This window comes from Pezoporus occidentalis, unplaced genomic scaffold, assembly GCF_034315485.1.
Source record: "Pezoporus occidentalis ecotype Australia unplaced genomic scaffold, CSIRO_AGI_Poc_V1 ctg48, whole genome shotgun sequence".
In the NCBI taxonomy this organism is placed as follows: Eukaryota; Metazoa; Chordata; class Aves; order Psittaciformes; family Psittacidae; genus Pezoporus; species Pezoporus occidentalis.
Genome location: NW_026915813.1, coordinates 2,274,985 through 2,294,983, shown reverse-complemented (window position 1 = coordinate 2,294,983; position 19,999 = coordinate 2,274,985).

Sequence of the window (19,999 nt, the reverse complement as noted above, 5' to 3'; positions counted from 1 at the left end):
CCCGTTTCACAGGTGGATAAATCAGGCACTTGCAATTTGTGGTTTAGCTAAAGCTACAGATTAAGTCAAATGCCAGGATTAGGAACAGAAATGTGATTCCTGTCTTAATTTTTAAATCTCTGCTCAGTAAATAATTCTTCCAGATTGATTGTGCAAAGAAGGAAACAGGAAGATTTGGAGGCAAAATAGTTGTCTCTAAACCCAAGAATAAGAACAGGGGCAGCCCATGCTGCCAGGACAAGCCCTGGCCTTGCCACTGATTTGTAAGATTTTGTTTCACACTGGTAAAGCCCATGTTTAGGTTACCACTCTCCTGATGAATGACATTCATAACCTGTGTTGGTGGGTTTAGCAGCGGCTTTAGGGTGCTGAAAGTATCCTAAACATGTGGATGATGCAGTTATGGTGGGGACCACTGTAGTCTTTCTGTTTAGGTTATTCTCCTTCACCACCCTAGATCTCTCCTTACCTTTCTGCTGAGGAAATGTGAGGAAGTACTGCTGATAGTGGCATTCCCTTGCCTACAGTGAGCATGAAGGGCAGCCTTTCAGTGAGAGGGGAATTACAGGTCTTAATTACCAGCACATTCACCTCCTATTCTGTACATGCACCCTCTGAAGAAGCCAGGAGAGTCACTGCAGCAGGAAGGGGAGACCTTTGTAATCTCTGTACAGCATGCATTATCTCTAGCCCCCAGCACCCAATTAAAATGATTGCTTTTCAGCCTGAAGGTTAAGTGGCACCAGGCAGGCTGTTTTAAATTCTTCAAGAGAATATTACTTTCCCTAAGGCACTAAGGCTTTAGATATCCTAAAAGTCAGCTTCTAGGGAGTGTGCACAACGACTTGCTATAGAAACCCACCTAATTTCTGCTCCATCATTTTCATTTGTGTGATGCCTGCTCATCCATTCCCCAGTGCAACCCTTCATGGTCTGAACTCACATGCCTAGTCCCCATCTTTCTTCAGGACTTCTTTCATTGGCACACTCTTTCAATCCATCTCTCTTTTTTGATTTTGATGCCTACTCTAGCTTAATCTGAATAGCGCCAGGCAGACAAACAAGTCTCGCTTGCTTCTTTGCTCAGACACTTCACAAGCTTCTAGGCCAGCATAGGTGTGAAGCACATTGGTGCTTCTCTACTTGTAAAGACCCTTGAAGCTCATATGAGAACTTTTTGATTTAGACCCACATGACCATGCAAGTCTTGGTCTTGGGCATGGCCACAGTGAGTCTTCTCCTTTGCCTGTGCAAGACTCCTACAGCTAACAAGAAACAGGTGAATCTTGATAGCTCCTTGAGCAAAGGTTTAGCCAACCATGTTGGCAGTGGATTTAATTTTTTGTAGGATATGGTCACATTTATACATATAGATATGGACTTTTAAATGTGTGGTTAGTAAGCATGTAGCAGCTGAGTGCAGGATGTAGCTCCATAATGCTCCCTTCATAAGTTTTTTCTTCTCTATTTGGGTAATTTGGAGCTTGTGGAATGCTCTATCTTACAGCTGATGGGTTCAAAGCTGTATGTGGTGCAGTGACTGGAGCTGGTGTCCACAGAGCACAAGTGCTTTAAACTCTAGGGCTATTGGTTAAATGGGGTGCAGCTCACCCCTGCTTAGCTGTGCTTTCTTTGAAACATCAATCACATGAAGATACTCAGGATATTCCTTCCAGTGAATTAAAAGCAGAGCTTTCTCAGTTGCCAAGACCTGATCAGTCCTACACAGAAGTAGGAGCGGTTATAAAATCCTCCTATTCACTGCAAAGTTGGCATTTAGGGGACACAAAATGAGGTAAGGTATTAAGAATCAAGAAAGCACTACCATTATTTTTCTTAAAAGGCTGCTCTCAAATTCTATATAATTTGTTTACTTGTCTCCACTATTTTTTTACTGATTGCCACAAGCAAATGTGCAGGCTTTATATTTCTATGGTTATATTCAGCTTCACTTTTCAATTTAAATGAACAATCCTCCTTTTCTAAGACTGTGTTTTAAGAAAATTCAGGGGAAATTGTGCCTTCTTCCCTCAAAGACAGGCATTTTAAAATTGAACACTTAAAAAGCAGTACAGAATGGCTTTCCTACCTTTTTCTAAGCTTGTGAGATCACATTAAACTTGTTTGCTCTCCTGTTTTGCTCTTGAAATATCCCCCCAGACATCAGGGAAAACAACCAACTTGGAGACACTCCAGGTGAAAGTTTAAAGAAGTATATGCAAAGAACTGTAAAACCCCAAAAAGTAAATAGAGAAAAGAGTTTGCTGTGCTTCTGCCTGTAGTCCAGAAAGAATTTTCTTCCACATATCTGCTTCTGTTCAATTACATATATTCCAGTCTGGATAAAACAGAGAAAAAAGAACGATCCACAATTAATTAGTTAAATAGGATCTTAAACTGTTCCATTTCCTCCAGTGTACATTCTACTTTGTTTCTTGTATCTTGCCTATCACTGTGTCATCTGAGTATATTTGTTAAGCCATTTAAATAAATAAATAATGAAAACCCCACAAAGCCCTGAGGAATCATGGAGAAATTGCTTTTCATAGAGCACTTGTTTATACAATGCTGTGGAATTTTGCTGCGTGGTTGTGGGTGGTTTGAATACTGGTTTTGGTGAGCTGCCTAGAAAAATTTGTGTATGAATAAACCATGTAGACTTCTGTTGTGGTAAGTATTTAGATATTTGAATACCTTAAAGTAACATATGAAGTTTATATGTCCCTCAATGTTCCCAGGTGAGCATGCTTCAAAAGGGTACTTTGCTTGTAACTGTTTTTCCTCTTTTACTGAGAAGCGATGTATGTAAGAACTACAGAGAAACAGCAGATGGCTGGAGAAAAAAGAACTGGGAATTGAAGAATGCAAAAGAAAAGAGGGAAAATGGAAAAGCAGCTGAAGATGAATGAGAAAAGGGTGTAATAATGTAAGGTATTTCTTACAGCCCTCTTCCTCTGACTGCTGTAGCTTTGAGGAGGTTATTTGCAACAGCAGAGAGGTCACTGTACCAGTCATCCCATGTATGACCTTTTAATTCATTTTGAAACTTAGAAGAAACCCAGGGCTGTTGAGAAAAGAAGCAAAAAATGAATTGAACAATGCTCTTACCCTCAAATTCAATTTAAATAAAAAGGAGATTGTAACTCCAGGCTTTAAAGTCTATAGGAATTTACCCCATTGTAATGCCCAAGTTCTTTCCATGATCTGCCATGCCCTCCAGGCTCTGTATCTTATTTCTGAGAGCACTCAGAAGGGTCTATTACTAAAGACTCAAGTCTCAGTTATCAAGAGAAAATCTTTAACGCTTCACAGCAATGAACTTCATGGGGTTAATTCCGCTCTTCCTTTATAATCTTCTTTTAAGTTTAGGGGGGGGAAAATGTTTCACTTTGGGTAATTTATATTTTCAGACACAATAAAATGCTCATAGTGACACACTGAAGGAGTTTTTTTAAGTAGAGTTATGGTTAGCTGTGAAAGTAAAAGTTTGTGTAACTATAGGTAATATTTCCATAAGGACAGGCGTTTTCTCTTTTTTTTTTATCAAGGAGAAGGAAGGAAGCCCATTAACTCCTGTACTACAGAAGGAAACTTCCCTGTGAGCCACTGGTGGCAGCACTCAGCAGGATGGGGCTGCAACTCCCTGTCCTGCTGTGAGGACAGCATAGGGGCAGCTTTGGAGTGTGCTGCCACAACCCAACAGTATTTCTTAGGGAGTATTTTCTTTGGTATAAAGCACGTTTTGCTAGAGTTTTAAGGGTAGGAATGATTTTGGTGGCCTTTTCCACGGCACTGATTTACCATGCGCCTCCCTTCTCAGGAACACAGCTAGATCCATAGTACATCATATCTTCCAGACAGACATCAACTTTCATGTCAAGAATTCTTGTGATGGAGGATCAATAAGGTCCTATATAGATACCTATATAAATGGTATCTGTGTTTAAAAAACTAATTTTTTCCCCTCCCCATATTTACATATATCCTTGGGAGAGAGGATACTAAAGTATACATTCCCCCCTCAGGAGCAGTGTAAAGTGTTTGGGAACTAGAAGAAATCTAACTACTCTAAAGTACCCAACTGTATTAACAGCATTTTTCTCACTCAGGCAGTTTTTAAAGAGACCTCAGAATATCTCAATGGCATGTTTCCCAACCAAGGATGCTGTCACCCTATAATTTTTACTTTATAGATCCATTAACAAAACCTGACAGCTAAATTATAGGTTCCACCTCTGGTCACCCCAATAGTATTTGTGAGTGGGCATGAATGACTGCAAGCAGTTTATTTGTGGATCCAGATGATCCCTTTGACTTCAAATATGCATTGAAATTAATATGTACAGCAAACAGAAATGTCTTTCTAAACAGAAATAAAAAAAATGGAGAATCTGTGCAGCCACAACAGAATTTCAAAACACAGTGTCCCAGCACAAAAAACACATTTTGTGAATCAGTACAATTTGGTTTTAATTCACTCAAATCCACAGAGTTATTCAGTTTGCAGTGACTGGTGGTCTGGCTTTTTTTTTTTTTTTTTTGCTGTCCTTCATCAAGGTTTTAGGAGCACTGAAAATATGTATAAACCAGACAAGACGCTTTTACTAGTGTAAAGCAAGACAGCCAGGGACTGGTGGGTGCAGCCATAAACAAAGTAGCTGAGTGTCTGGAGCAGAACAGTGAGGGATGAAAAAGCTAAGAGACTGCTGAAAAGAGAGGAGGAGAAATTGTATTGGTCCTGCTGCATCAAGAGTTTATCCTCTATGTGAGATGCCAAAGGGAGTGTCCCTGCCTTCATTCAGGTAGATATATAGATTAGATTCATTGGGATATATGGCAAATTCCCTTTTATACGAAAATGTTGCACTCAGTAGTAAATACAGTCTAAGTGTCCGTATTTGAGTTTCAAAGCAGATCCCTAAAAGATTACATAGATCCCCTAAATAAAAATTCCTTTCAGAACCAGTGACCAACTCTGCCTTCTGTTGGTTTTTGAGATGAGCTACAGAGCTCAGTATTTTTAATAATCAACACTGCTAGCACGTAAATAAGAAGATATGAGTTTGGTTATCAGTGCTTACAGAGCTAACTTTTAACATGTTTATTTTTATTCTTGAGTAGAATCAGAATCATTCACAGTATAGTGTTGTTACTCATGCAAAGGGCTACACATAAAGTTACAAGCTTTTACCAATAGTGAAATTTGTCTTTAGTTAACTGATATTAATCAGATCGGCCCATCTCTCCTCTAATGTTGCCGTACAATATTTGCATATAAGGCTATGGGTTTTGTTTACAGTCTATCTTCAATGCACTAGAAATTTGGTAAATTATTTGTTACAGATACCAGGTCATCTGAACTAGGTATAATTAATCATTTAAAGGACATCCCCCTTTCTCTGTTTAATTCACAATCTTGAACTTAATGACAACTTCAAAACAGCAATTACATGACTTGCAAACAGGTTATTCATCTTTTGACTTAGCCTTAAATTGTTTAACGTGTTCCATTTTCCTAAGCAATCTTCTCTGTCATGGGAAAAAAAAAATACTATCTTGTAATAACAAAACGCATCACATCTAATTGGGTCCCCCCCATCTCTTTTCTTTATGAGATGACTTCTCCAGAGTAATTATAAATCCACATTGGTTTGAAAACATTACATTACAAAAGATTATATTTGGTAGGATTGCTCTCAATTTCTAGCAGCCAAACCCAGAGGAGTTTTTACCACTAGTAAACTTGGATGAGGACTTTCTGTCCTGTGTTTGGCCCTGCCACTGCTGCAGATTGTGCCCTTCTGAAGGGTAGTGGCACACACCTCCAGGACATAGGTGAACTTTGAAACCATTTTGTGGTGTATTATGAAGAGGAACCAGGTCTGTCAGAATTCACATAGCATCTGGATAATACACTTAATCATATGGTTTTGTTTTAGGTAGTTCTCCAAGGAGCACGGAGTTAGAATCAATGATTCTTATGGGTCTCTTCCAACTTGAGATATTTTATGATTCTATGAGCAAATGGGATGCAATCTTTGAGAAGCCCAGTGTTGGCAACCACTCATCAAAACAATTCTATTATGCTTATATAATAAAAATAGAAAACTAGTTGTTTCCACACACTTTAATAAGCCCCTGATCATAACATTTTTTCTGGTAAGAGCTGATGTTTTATCTTCTGTTGTGATATATGGAGAAAACATGTCCTTTCCTACAATCAGTCACCACATGAACTATTTTCTTCATATTTAAAATGAGAATTGAATTATTACTCTAGCTATGCTTTTAAGAGCAGCATCAGTAATATTAGTACTCCTGTAGGTGGTTTCCTTCTCACAGAGTTCTAGAACACTGAACAGTATTTAAATAATTTGCATTGAAAATTGTCTAGCTATACCAAGGTATTCATTTTCAAATGGGCTGATGAGGAATTTTCTTTGTTAGGGTCCCATTTCTTGTGCACACAGATAAGCTGCTGTTCTCTGGTATGGGTTAGAGAAGCAGTATTTTAACATCACTGCTGTGCTGACACTGTCCTGGATTCTCCTACGGCAGAACTATAGCTGTGTGGAGTCTGACCCAGTTAGCATCCAATTTACCTCTAGATAATATAATATCTCCAGACAGATTCGCTTTCCTTCCCGCAACTCCAGCAAAGAATAATCCTTAATTTCTCTCCATCATCCATCACACCTGTTCAAATTCTCTCAAACTTCCCTTTACATGAATTTACAGAGTCTGAAAGTAGGATAGTTTTGTATTGAATAAAGTCTACAGCATTTGCTGTGGAAGAAGACTGACTAAATACATTTCCAGAGCAAGGACGTATCCAGTAGTACATTATTTCACATTATACCATTCTATCAATTCCTTTACTTCCTGGTAAGAAGGAACCCATGTTTTCACAGACTGACTGTAAAAATAACTAGTCTGTGTTTTTGAAGTAGGTCAAGATTGTCATTGATGATGACTTTATTTTTATACAGCTTCTCAATATTCTATGAGCATCTATCTCCACACGGAGGCAGAGTACATAAGAAAAAGTTCTTTCTAGGCCTCAGGGCAAACCCAAAGCATTCAGGTTGGGTTTGGCTTCATATTCATCCTCTAAAGCTCAGTGCATACTAAAATTTCCCAAAGACACAAAGGGTTTTTGGGTTTTTTTCTTCTCTATATTCCTTCGCAACTAAAACACATTTTACATAACCACATTATGAGCTTCACAATAATATATGAGATTTCATAAATGATATAAATGGCCTCATAACAATTCAAAACAGCACAAGAGTCAATAAACTTATATTGCAAGAACTCCAGACCGCAGCAAGGAAATATCTGTGCCTTTCAAAATTGGTTCATTTTTTCCTTTTTTAGAAAAGCCCCTCTTTCCTCTAACTCCCTTAAAACACTAAAATTTGAGTATATTCAGTTTCTTCACTGAGTTTCCTAGCTTTTTAAAATATATCTTCATCAAATTATTTTTCCCCCTCGTTTAACGTTATTACTTATACACATACATACCCAAATAGATCTGAAATTGGCTTTATAGGACAACAGATATAACATAAAAGATACTATTTAGGAGGGTACAAGCTTTGGCTCTACTGGTCTGCAAATAATTTATGGGGAAATACTAAAACTCAATTAATGAGATTCAACTGGTACTGAAAGAAAATCTTTGTCCCATGATCACATATGTTATAGATATACATTACTGAATAATTTATTTCTATGTTTATCTTTGATATTCCAATTGACAATAAGGTGTTGTGTGGTCTGTTTGTTACAACTTTTGTTTAAAAAATATAAAAATGTAAATTAAATTACAATTGAAAAACTTTTACTGTTTTTTTTTTCTGTGTATTTTTTCATACTCTCATCCAGAATCTGGTTAATCTGAGAGTTTTTCCTTTGTGTTCATCTTGACTCTCCTGCTATTCACTTGTGTTCCAAGCGACTGTGTTTGTGCTCTTAGAAAAGGCCTCCTAAATATGAAAAAAGTAGATTTTTATCTTACTGACTCACTTTAGAACTGACCATAAAAACATGTGACATTTTGTGGCATGATCCTGTGCCCAAAATGGTAATGAAAAGACTCTTATTAACCTCAGCAAGCACTGGATCTTGGTCTTCAGTTCCTTCATGTTAAACTTCATAAAGCAGCCTGAAGTCAAGCTGTAATTTTATGTAATTGAGCCGTTTAAAAACTGATAAGCCACACATTCTGCCTCTTCTTCTGGATCCCACATGTGTGTAGCTTGATATTGTTTCCTTTCCAAATAAACCCTTAAGAGTAATGATAATATTTTGTTTGACAAAAATCATACTAAAAAGTTATCTATTTATCATTTTTCATTTTAAAGGAAGGGAAAGTAGACACTGGTGAGCAATACTCTCATTGGGAATCCATGCTGTACATGAAAAAGAAAGGGCAGGAAGTTACTTACATCAGTTTCAGATTTTCAGATCTAATGAAAATATGTGAAAATTCTTTGATAAGTATTCTTTATGTGTGAAACTCCCAGGCTTGTAAAAAGGAGAGGCAACTGAAATTTATAGAACCAGTTGTGTAAAGCATCCAGGTAGTATTTGGTCTATCTTTTGATTTATGATTCTGAGGCAGACGGGTTGTAAAAGACCTAGGACTTCTGTTATTTTTATTGATTTTTTTTTTTAATTTTCCTTAAACAGAGCTGCTGAGTGAGGAATAAAACACACATTCCTTTGTCTGGAAGCAACAAATGTGTGAAGTGCTGTCCATTGTTTTAATTTGCCCATCAGGCTGCCCAAAGTTCCACCTAGGCCTTTTCATTTCAAGTGCTGAAGTAGCTGGGAAATCAAGGTTCTTCATAAGTTTACCAAAAGGAAGGTGCAGATGCAGGTGAACATCATAAAGTCTTTGGACAAAATATTAAATAATTACATTTGCAGGAGATTCTGTTTCCTTCTAGTACTACCTTTAGCTGTACCTGTAGTTACTTCCTTTGCTAATCTCTGACTTGCTGAAGTTTGTCACAATAGATGTATGGATCTGCAACATGTGCCTTTGCTAACATCCAAGGAGACAGTATGACATTTTCTCTGACTAGCATAAGATGAAGGAAATTCAAAGGCTAGTACTTTTATAGAAAAATCTTCCTTTTAGTTAGGTTAGTAAAGAATGAAATTTGTCTAGGCACTTGGAAGAAATGGAAGGAGAGAGAGAGAAAATATATAAGCTTGACATTCAAACAAATTCAAGCAATCTAATTCCTTTAGAAAATCTTTACCACAAGTTGCAATTGTACTGAATGACCACTGGTGGGTTACTTTAAACAAGGGTGTACTAAAGTGAGTTCACAGGATTACTGAAAGGAATATTAATTTGCTCTGTTACAGGTTAAGTCTACTTTTGTGCTAAATTTTTTCTTACAAAAACTGGGAAAGAATTAGCAGATTTGAGGCATTTTTGTATAAATTCATTTTTATACTGTAGAATGAACTTTGTTTGATAAGGTTAGATGAACTGGTATTGTTTTTCTTATTATTTTTCAGTATTAAGTTCTGTCTATAGATGGCACTGACTTCTTGCTATTTCAGAGAATCCAGGAAAGAGCTTCTTGACATACCCAAACATTCCTTGGCAGTTTGCATAAAATGACTGGTTTGCAATATTCTTTTAAAACATTAAAAAAACTCCATATTTCTTTTTATTATTTTTTTAAGATTGCAATGACTGTCAATGGAAAAAAGGATCAGAATGTCAGCTGCAGATTTGTAAAAAAATATTTTGAATGTCTTTCATTAATTTGAAGACTCAACCTTTTGAAAGTGAAATCCACTTATAAAAAAGAAATCAGAATGCTGAAAAATATAGATCTGTGCTGGCAGTGGGAATGTAATAATAGAAAATATTGATCAAAATACTTCCTTTTCAAAATTTAGATTACATCATTATATATCTCTTCTGTTTCTACATCTGTATTCATTAGGTGAAAAAATCTGTATGGTTTCCTTACTAGATATTCTGGAAAACGGTATTTAGATGCTTACTTCAATACACTTCTACTGAAGATAATATTTCAGTAGGACTAATAATATATCTAAGCATTAAGATATAGCCTTTATACATTTTATGCCATAAATAACAAATATAAGGCATTTTAAATACTTTTCACAGCTATGAAGTACTATGACACTTTAATTCATGTCATTAGCGCACTGATGTCTGCTGTTAATCCTGATTTAATACAAACCTGTTTACATGAATCTTAATAGAATGAAGCACAGAGCTTGCAAGTGATCATTTATTGAAAACATAGTTATCAATTCAGTAATAATATGAATTGTTTTGGAATTATTAATAAAGAACAGGAATTATATACTTTTATTGATAAAATCCGTCCATGTCATTCATAGAATCATAGAACCATGAAATTATTTCTGTTGGAAGTGGCCTTAAAGCTCATCTAGTTCCAACCTCCCTGCCATGGGCAGGGACACCTTCCACTAGAGCAGGTTTCTCAAAGTCCCATTCAACCTGGCCTTGAACACTTCCAGGGATGGGGCAGCCACAACTTCTTTGGGAAACCTGAGAAATAGTGAAGGTTTTCTTCTAATCCTAATCTAAATCTACCTCTTACAGTTTAAAGCCGTTGCCCCTTGTCCTATTACTACCTGTACTTGTAAGAAATCCTTCTCAGATTTCCTGTAGGCCTCCTTTAGGTACTAGAAGGCTGCTCTATGGTCTCCCCCGAGCCTTCTTTTCTGCAGACTGAGCAGACTCACCTCTCTCAGCCTGTCCTCCTAGGAGAGGTGCTCCAGCCCCCTGATCATCTTCATGACATCCTCTGGACTCACATGAGCAGGTCCATATCCTTGTGTTGGGGCCCCAGAGCTGAATGCAGTACTGAAGGTAAGGCCTCATGAAAGTGGAGTAGAGGGCGAGAATCACTTCCCTCAACCTCCTGGTCAGGCTTCTTTTGATGCAGCCCAGCATACGGTTCGATTTTGGGCTGCAAGCACACACTGCTGGCTCATGTTAAATTTCTCATTGACCAGCACCCCCAGGTCCTTCTTCTCAGGGCTACTCTCAATCCATTCCCTGACTAACCTGTAGCTATGCCTGGGATTGCCCAGACGCAGTTGTAGGACTTTGTGTTTGGCTTGGTTGAACTACATGAGTTTGGCACTTGCCTACCTCTCAAGTGTGTCAAGGGCCCTGTGGATGGCATCGCTGCCCTCCAGCATGTTGACCACACAAGACAACTTGGTGTCACTGGCAAACTTGTTGAAGGTGCACTCAATCCAACTGTCCATGTCACCAATAAAGAGCAGCAGTCTGCTCTTCCTGCAGAAGCTGCTAGTTAATTGTCAGAACAAAGCAAATGTTGTGAGAGTCTGTTATAATACAGGATCCATAGTGCAGGACAAAAATGGTGGTCCCAAAATAAAGCTGGAAGAGGGGAGAAGGACTCCTTCGTGAGAAACAGTTGTGGCTATAGTAAGGAAGGACTGGTGAGGAAGTCTGTAGCTCTTTTCAGAGAAAAGATTCAGAGCAGCCCTGCGGAGAAAGACTTGGGGGTGATGGCTGATGAGAAAATGAACATGAGCCGGCTTCAGTGTGTGTGTGCAGCCCAGAAAGCCAACCGTATCCTGGGCTGCATCAAAAGGAGCGTGACCAGCAGGTCAAAGGAGGTGATCCTGCCCCTTTGCCCTGCTCTCGTGAGACATCAACTGGAGTATTGTGTGAAGTCCTGGTGCCCTCAACATAAAAAAGACATGGAACTGTTGCAACAAGTCCAGAGGAGGGCCACGAGGATGATGAGGGGACTGAAGCACCTCCCGTATGAAGACAGGCTGAGAAAGTTGGGGCTGTTCAGCCTGGAGAAGAGAAAGCTGCGTGGAGACCTCCTAGCAGCCTTCCAGTATCTGAAGGAGGCCTGTAGGGATGCTGGGGAAGGACTCTTCATTAGGGACTGTAGTGACAGGACAAGGGGTAACAGGTCAAAACTTAAACAGGGGAAGTTTAGATTGGATATAAGGAAGAAATTCTTTCCTGTTAGGGTGGTGAGGCACTGGAATGGGTTGCCCAGGGAGGTTGTGAATGCTCCATCCGTGGCGGTGTTCAGGACCAGGTTGGACGGGTGTCGTGGTTTAAACCCAGTCAGGTAACTTGTTCACTCACTCCCAGTGAGTGGTGCCGAGCTGACAACAATCGAGGTCCGTGTCCGTCCCCCCCCGCGCCCGCACCGGGGCTCTCCCCTTCCCCGCTCCCGGAGGAACGGGGAGGAGGATCGAGAGAGTGCAACTCCTACGGGTTGAGACAAGAACAGTCCAGCAACAAATCACCACCGCTGCTATCAACTACAACAATGATAAGGGAAAATAACAAGGGAAGAGAATACGATACCACCGGCCAAGAAACGAGTCCCACCCGGAAGCCCGTGTCCTTCCGGGTAACTCCCAGTTACCCCCCACCCCGGGCATGACGTGTTGTGTTATGGAATACCTCCCCGGCTAGCCCGGGTCAGGCGCCCCATCTCTGCTTCCTCCTGGCTTCCCCTCCTCCCTGGCAGAGCATGAGCCTCACAAAGTCCTTGGTCAGGGTAAACATCACTTAGCAACAACCGAAAACATCGGCTTCACCAACACTGTTCTCAGGATGGAAGTCAAAACACAGCACTGCACCAGTTAACACAAAGGAAAAACATGACTGCTACTGCTGAACCCAGGACAACGGGGCCTTGGATGATATGGTTTGGTGTGGGGTGTCCCTGCCCGTGGCGAGGGGGTTGGAGCTGGATGATCTTGGGGTCCTTTCCAACCCTAGCTATTCTATGATTCTGTGTTGAATAGGATCATTCCTAACATCGACCCGAGGGACATCACTCGTCGCTAGTCTCCACTTGGCCATTGAGTAGTTGACCACAACTCTTTGAGTGCAACCATCCAGCCAATTGCTTATCCGCCTTGTTATTCTTCATGTGCATGGTTTCAAGGAAGATCTCCACAACTCTGGTGGCCACCAAAGTGAGATTGACTGGCCTGTAGTTCCCTTTTGGTTTGTATTTTTTTTTATTTTTAAAAATGAGGGTTATTTTTCCCTTTTTCCATTTATTGTGAACTTCACCAGTCTGTCAAAATTTCTCAAATATGATGGATAGGGGCTTAACCACTTCATCTGCCACTTTCCTCAGGAGCTATATATGTTCATCCATGCAGTTTTTCATTCTTGTTGCTTTTGCCTTCTGTCACTTGGGTGAAGTGCCTGGAGCACTTGCTGGTGAAGTTTTGGGTCTTCCTCTTTGTTTAATTCAGTATTCTGCCACCATTTTCTGTGTGAGGTAACTAAACTAACCCTCCTTGAACTCTTGCAAAATAGATTGTAGAAAACTTTTTATAGTTAATATTCAGTGAAAAAGACCTGAATTGCAGTATGTAGCGGTGTTTTCGCAATATAAAGACCCAGGCTTCTTCAGTATACACTGTAGGGTATTTCTGGCAAAGCAATGCTATTAATGACTAACACAAAAGAAAATATATTGAATGTGTTCACTCCTGTGCTGATGTAGAGACCTCTAAAACATACCATGAATACAAAAATCATACATATGTTTTTCATAATTTAACCAAAATACCTGTTTATGCAACCTAGTCTTCTGTATTAAGAATACAGCCTCCAAAATAGCCCACATGCAGGCCACACTGAAATTTCAAATCCAGATTTATACATAGCATTTAGAGATCAAGTCTATCCCTTTGGCCTTCAGCTATGGATTAAGGAGACATTCAGTGTCTTTTCCATTGAAAGCCTAATACTTCCTGCATAAGCTCTTTTAGAACTCTTTCAGTATGATACTAAATTATTAATGTTTCATTTTCAGGTCAGAAACTTCAATATGTTATTTGCTTTAATATTCCACTTATTAGAACTAAGACAAATGAATAATTGCTAAGCATTAAAATAATTCAAATGATAGTGAGCTAGAGACCAAAGTGGAAAAGAAGTGATCAACAAAGTGGAACAGAAATGATCAACAAAGAAAGTCTTTGGGCCAGGAAGTACTGAGTTACCTCAAGAACTGTCAAAAGCAAAAAACCAAACAAAAGCTTATTTAGATTTTTCCAGGAACATCATCATCAAGAAATCCTTTATCCAGTGAGGTAAAAACAGAACAAGAAGTGGGTCAACTCAACAGTGAAGATGGAGTCAAGACAGACTGAAGAGAACCTAATGCTCTCCGAGAAGTTGAGAAATTCTGCCATAAATTAAAGATGATGATAGAAACAGTGCAAAGGCAGAATGGCTGGTGGAAACAAGATGCAAATCAAAACTTTTGAGGAGGAATTTAGGTGAAGAGTTTAAGGCACTTAGGGAAGCAGTGAGCAGATATCTCCATCCTGGAAGACTGAAAGATTTAACACGTGAAACCACAAGTCAGGCTGCAAGGGCTTTTTATTATAGTACTCTATATTACTCTAGTAATTTATTTAAATTAGTACCGTATGACTGAAGCATAACAAATAGAACATTTGTGTTAAAAGCAAGGTAAGGAAGCCATCAAGGCACTACAGACCCATCAGTCTAAACTCAGTAAATACGGCCAATAATTTCAATTAAAGAATTTTTAAGAATATGGATAGAAATTAAAAAAATGCAGATAAAATGCATTATGGATTTATTAGGTTAAGCTGATAAGTATCTCTGGTAAAAATTATTTTCCACTTTACAGAAATGCAGATTTGAACCTAAGACAAATTTGTATAGTAAGAAGTAAAAAATTAAGGGCAGCATTGAGAAACAGATTAACTGACAAAGGACAATGAATGAGACACTGAGGAACTGCTAGGTTCATGGAGTTCCCTGAAGTTCCTTTTTGGCATTAACCTTATACAATACTTTTAGAAGTGAATTTGGTTTAGAAGTTTAGTTACACTTGTTGGTGTTCAGGAACACATCTAAGTTACAAACAGGACTGGAATATTAGTGGTGGTGAAGACTAGAGAGATTAAGACCAGCATTGTGAAGAAAGTATTTGGAGAGCAATCTGTGATTAAAAACTGGGGGTTCCTGATTCTTGTGAAACAGAGAAGTACCCTGCTGTATTAGTTGTTAAATGGATGGAGATAATTTTTTAATGTCCAATGGATGCAAAAAGAGATTGAATTGCAAAAAAATATGTCTACCATTCAATGTATGAGGCCTTGTGGATGACATCTATAATACTGCACACTCTTCGTACCAAGATATATGTACTAAACTAGAGCAAATGCTGGGAGCAATCACTAGAGAATTCTGACAAATACAGTAACTATCACTGCTTACTATCTAACTAGTTACTAGCTAACTTCATTTCCTTAGCATAGGATACCTGAAATTATAAAGCTGTTCTTGGTAACATGTTTAGAAAAAAGAAACTAGAGGAGTGAGTTAAAAAAGAGGACACATTAACACAACCTAACAGAATTTAATTTGCCATCATATGTTTATTGTGGAAATTGCAAGGTTTCTAATCATCACTGCAGTGAAATTATATAACACCATTTTAATACATACTATGGACAAAAAAAACTAAATCACTTGAGGATGAACCTTTGAAAGTTTCATTTGGAAGGCTTAATTTGGAGCTTGGCTCAGATGCCTCTATATAAATGCACATAGCATGGGGAACAAATAAGAGGAATTAGAGATGTGTGCATGTCTACGGGTGTGTGATATATATAGGCATCGCAGAAACATGGTGGGATGGCTCCTATGACTGGAGTGTTGGAATGGAAGGTTACAGGCTCTTTAGAAAAGACCAGCCCGGCAGGCGGGGAGGGGGATTTGCCCTTTATGTTACGGATAGGCTGGAGAGTATGGAACTCTGGGGACAGGTGAGCAATCAACATAGTTTGTGGGTCAGGGTGTCCTGGTTTAAGCCCAAAAGGCAGCCCAGACCCATGCAGCTGCTCACTCACTCCCCCTCCTTCCTCCCCACGCTCCTGGAGGGATGGGGAAGAGAATCAAAAGAATGTAACTCCCACGGGTTGAGATAAGAACAGTCCAGTAACTAAGGTATAAAACAAACCACTACTGCTACTGCCAATAATAATAATGATAAGGGAAATAACAGGGAAGGGAATACAACCGCTCACCACTTGCAGACACATACCCAGCCCGACCTGAGCAGTGATCTCCCCCTTCCAGGTAACTGCCCCTAGTTCTACATCCTGGGCATGGCATGGAATACCTCTTTGATTAGTTTGTGTCAGGTGTCCTGTCTCTGCCTCCTCCTGGCTTCCCCTCCTCCCTGTCAAAGCATGAGACTCAGAAAGTCCTCGGTCAGAGTAAACACGACTGAGCAACACCTAAAAACATCGGTGTTATCAATGCTGTTCCCAGGCTGAAAGTCAAAGACACAGCCCTGTACCTCCTACTAAGAAGGAAAAAAATGACTGCTACTGCTGAACCCAGGACACAGGGTTAAAGGGAGAACAGCGATGGGAGACATTACTGTGGGGATCTGTTACAGACCACCTGATCAAGAGGACTCTGTGGATTAAGTGCTCTATAGACAGATAGGAAAAGCCTCACGCTCACAGGCCCTTGTTCTCATGGGTGACTTCAACCACCCTGACATCTGTTGGAAGGATGGTACGGCCCGGCACAAGCAATCCAGGAGGTTCCTCAGTTGTGTGGAAGACAACTTCCTTCTGCAAGTAACAGAGGAGCCGACAAGGAGAGGTGCCATGCTTGACCTCGTGCTCACCAACAGGGAAAGGCTCGTTGGAAATGTGACTCTCCAGGGCAGCCTTGGATGCAGCGATCACAAGATGGTTGAATTCAAGATCCTCAGGACAGTGAGAAGAGCGTGCAGCAAGCTCACTGCCCTGGACTTCAAAAGAGCAGACTTTGGCCTCTTCAGGAACCTGCTTTGGAAGGTTCCATGGGATACAGCCCTAGAGGGCAGAGGGGCCCAAGACTGTTGGTTGATATTCAAGGATCACCTGCTACAAGCTCAGGAGTGTTGCATCCCAACCAGAAGGAAGTGCAGCAGGAGGGCCAGAGACCTCCTTGGATGGATAAGGAGCTCCTGAGGAAACTTCAAAGGAAAAAAGAGGCTTATAAAAGGAAGCAAGGACAGGTGGCATGGGAAGAATACAGAGATGTTGTCCAGGAAGCTAGGGACCAGGTTAAGAAAGCTAAGGCCCAGTTAGAATTAAACTTGGCAAGGGATGTTAAAGATATCAGGAAGGGATTCTATAGGTACATAGCAAATAAAAGATAGACTAGAGGCAACATGGGCCCTCTCCGGAAGCTCTCAGGATAACTGGCTACCCTGGATTTGCAGAAGGCTGAGGTTCTGAATGTCTTCTTTGCCTTGGTCTTCACTGGCAAAGGCTCTGACTGCACCACCCAAGTCTTGGAAGGCAGATGCAGGGACTGTGAGGATGAAGACCTTGGGCCCACTGCAGAAGAGGATCTGGTTTGAGACCATTTTGAAAACCTGAACATACACAAGTCCATGGGTCCTGATGAAATCCATCCGCGAGTTCTGAAGGAGCTGGCAAATGAATTTGCTGAGCCACTGGCCATCATATTTGAGAAATCATGGCAGTCAGGTGAACTTCCCGATGACTGGAAAAAGGGAAATATAACCCCCATTTTCAAGAAGGGGAAAATGGATGACCCAGGGAATTACAGACCAGTCAGTCTCACCTCTGTGCCTGGCAAAATCTTGGAGCAGATTCTCCTGGAAGGCATGCTAAGGCACATGAAAAACAACAAGGTGCTTGGTGACAGCCAGCATGGTTTCACTAAGGGGAAATCCTGCCTGACCAATTTGGTGGCCTTCTATGATGGGGCTACAGAACTGATGGACAGGGGTAGAGCAGTTGATGTCATCTACCTGGACTTGTGTAAAGCGTTCGACACTGTCCCACACGACATCCTTGTCTCTAAATTGGAGAGACATCAATTTGAGAGGTGGACCACATGGTGGATAAGGAACTGGCTGGATGGCCGCACACAAAGAGTTGTGGTCAATGGCTCAATGTCCGGCTGGAGACCAGTAACAAGTGGTGTCCCTCAGGGATCGGTGTCAGGACCGGTCTAGTTTAACATCTTTGTCAGTGACATGGACAGTGGGATTGAGTGCGCCCTCAGCAAGTTTGCCAATGACACCAAGCTGTGGGGTTCTGTTGACATGCTGGAGGGGAGGAATGTCATCCACGCTTGTGGGCTGATGCCAACCTCATGAAGTTTAACCATGCCAAGTGCAAGGTCCTACGCCTGGGTCGGAGCAATCCCAGGCACAGCTACAGGTTGGGCAGAGAAGAGATTCAGAGCAGCCCTGTGAAGAAGGACTTGGGGGTGTTGGTTGATGAGAAAATGAACATGAGCTGGCTTCAGTGTGCGCTCGCAGCCCAGAAAGCCAACCGTATCCTGAGCTGATCTAAAGGAACGTGACCAGCAGGTTGAAGGAGGTGATCCTGCCCCTCTACTCTGCTCTCGTGAGACCTCACCTGGAGTATTGTGTGCAGTTCTGGTGTCCTCAACATAAAAAGGACATGGAACTGTTGGAACAGGTCCAGAGAAGGGCCACGAGGATGATCAGGGGACTGGAGCACCTCCTGTATGAAGACAGGCTAAGAAAGTTGGGGCTTTTCAGCCTGGAGAAGAGAAGGCTGCGTGGAGACCTCCTAGCAGCCTTCCAGTATCTGAAGGGGGCCTATAAGGATGCTGGGGAGGGACTCTTCAATAAGGAATGTAGTGACAGGACAAGGGGTAATGGGTCAAAACTTAAACAGGGGAAGTTTAGATTGGATATAAGGAGGAAATTCTTAACTGTTAGGGTGGTGAGGCACTGGGGTCCTTTCCAACCCTAACTATGATGATCTTGGGGTCCTTTCCAACCCTAACTATTCTATGATTCTATGATTCTATGGTTCTATAACAGGCTGTACTACAAGTACAAACAATGGTGGACTGAATTTTATGATTCAGGAATCTGCTTCTCTTTGTCTAATCTGATATTCTGAGTAATCTATAAATGATGCTTTTTCATCCAAGTCCACCAAATTTAGTAGCGTTTGCATAGAAATACCTCCTTTCTGCTCAGCAAAGCACCTAAGACTGTTATCTTTTGATGTTTGACTAAGTTATTAACTTCAAATGCTTTTCAGTAGAATTTATAGAGAGGTTTCAATGCCAGCTCCTCTTGTATGCTGTATCTTTGCACACTAAACGTACACAAACATAATTCCTGCAAATTCTGAAAAAAAAAATTGATGATACTACTTAAATAAACTACCAATTTGTGAAATGATTGTGATATTCCAAATGGTTATGATATTAGACAGATTTTTGCCAAAACCATGAATTTAAACTTTTTTAAAACAATAAGAAATAGTGAATATGAGTTGTATCACAAAAAAACACTATAAAAAATGTAGTAGTGGTGTAAAGACAATTCAGTTGATCTTGCTGAACTTTTATGTTCAAGAGATAGAAATACTATCCAACACCACTTTCTTTTGCGTGTCTTTGGGTCTAATTAGATAGTTGGTTTGGGTCCCTTTTTTTTCCCAAAGAAAACAGTTTGAACTAATGTACATGAAATTCGCAATGCTGCTAATGTGTTCTCAGAACCTGAAGCATGTATTGATAAAATGGAAATGTCCTGGGGAAAATTTATTTCAGTTGCAATTTGTTTGGCTCCTACCACATTGGACAAAGGAGTTGAGTAGCTGCCAGAGAAAGTGAGAAACTGAGCACTCAGTCACCACCCCTGCAATTCCAAAATTTTAATTGCATCGTTCACTGTGAGATTTTGGGGGGAAAAGTTCTGAAAATGGAACATGTCATGAGCATTATATTGCTGACAGAGTCTTTTTTCTTATTCCAGACGTCTCAATCACTGCCAAAGAGTGCAACCCAGCTCCCAGGAGCATGCCTCTGGTAAGGACAGTTCCTGCATCAGTCATTGGGGAAATGCAGGCAAATTATGCAGATGAAGAATGTGACCATGTG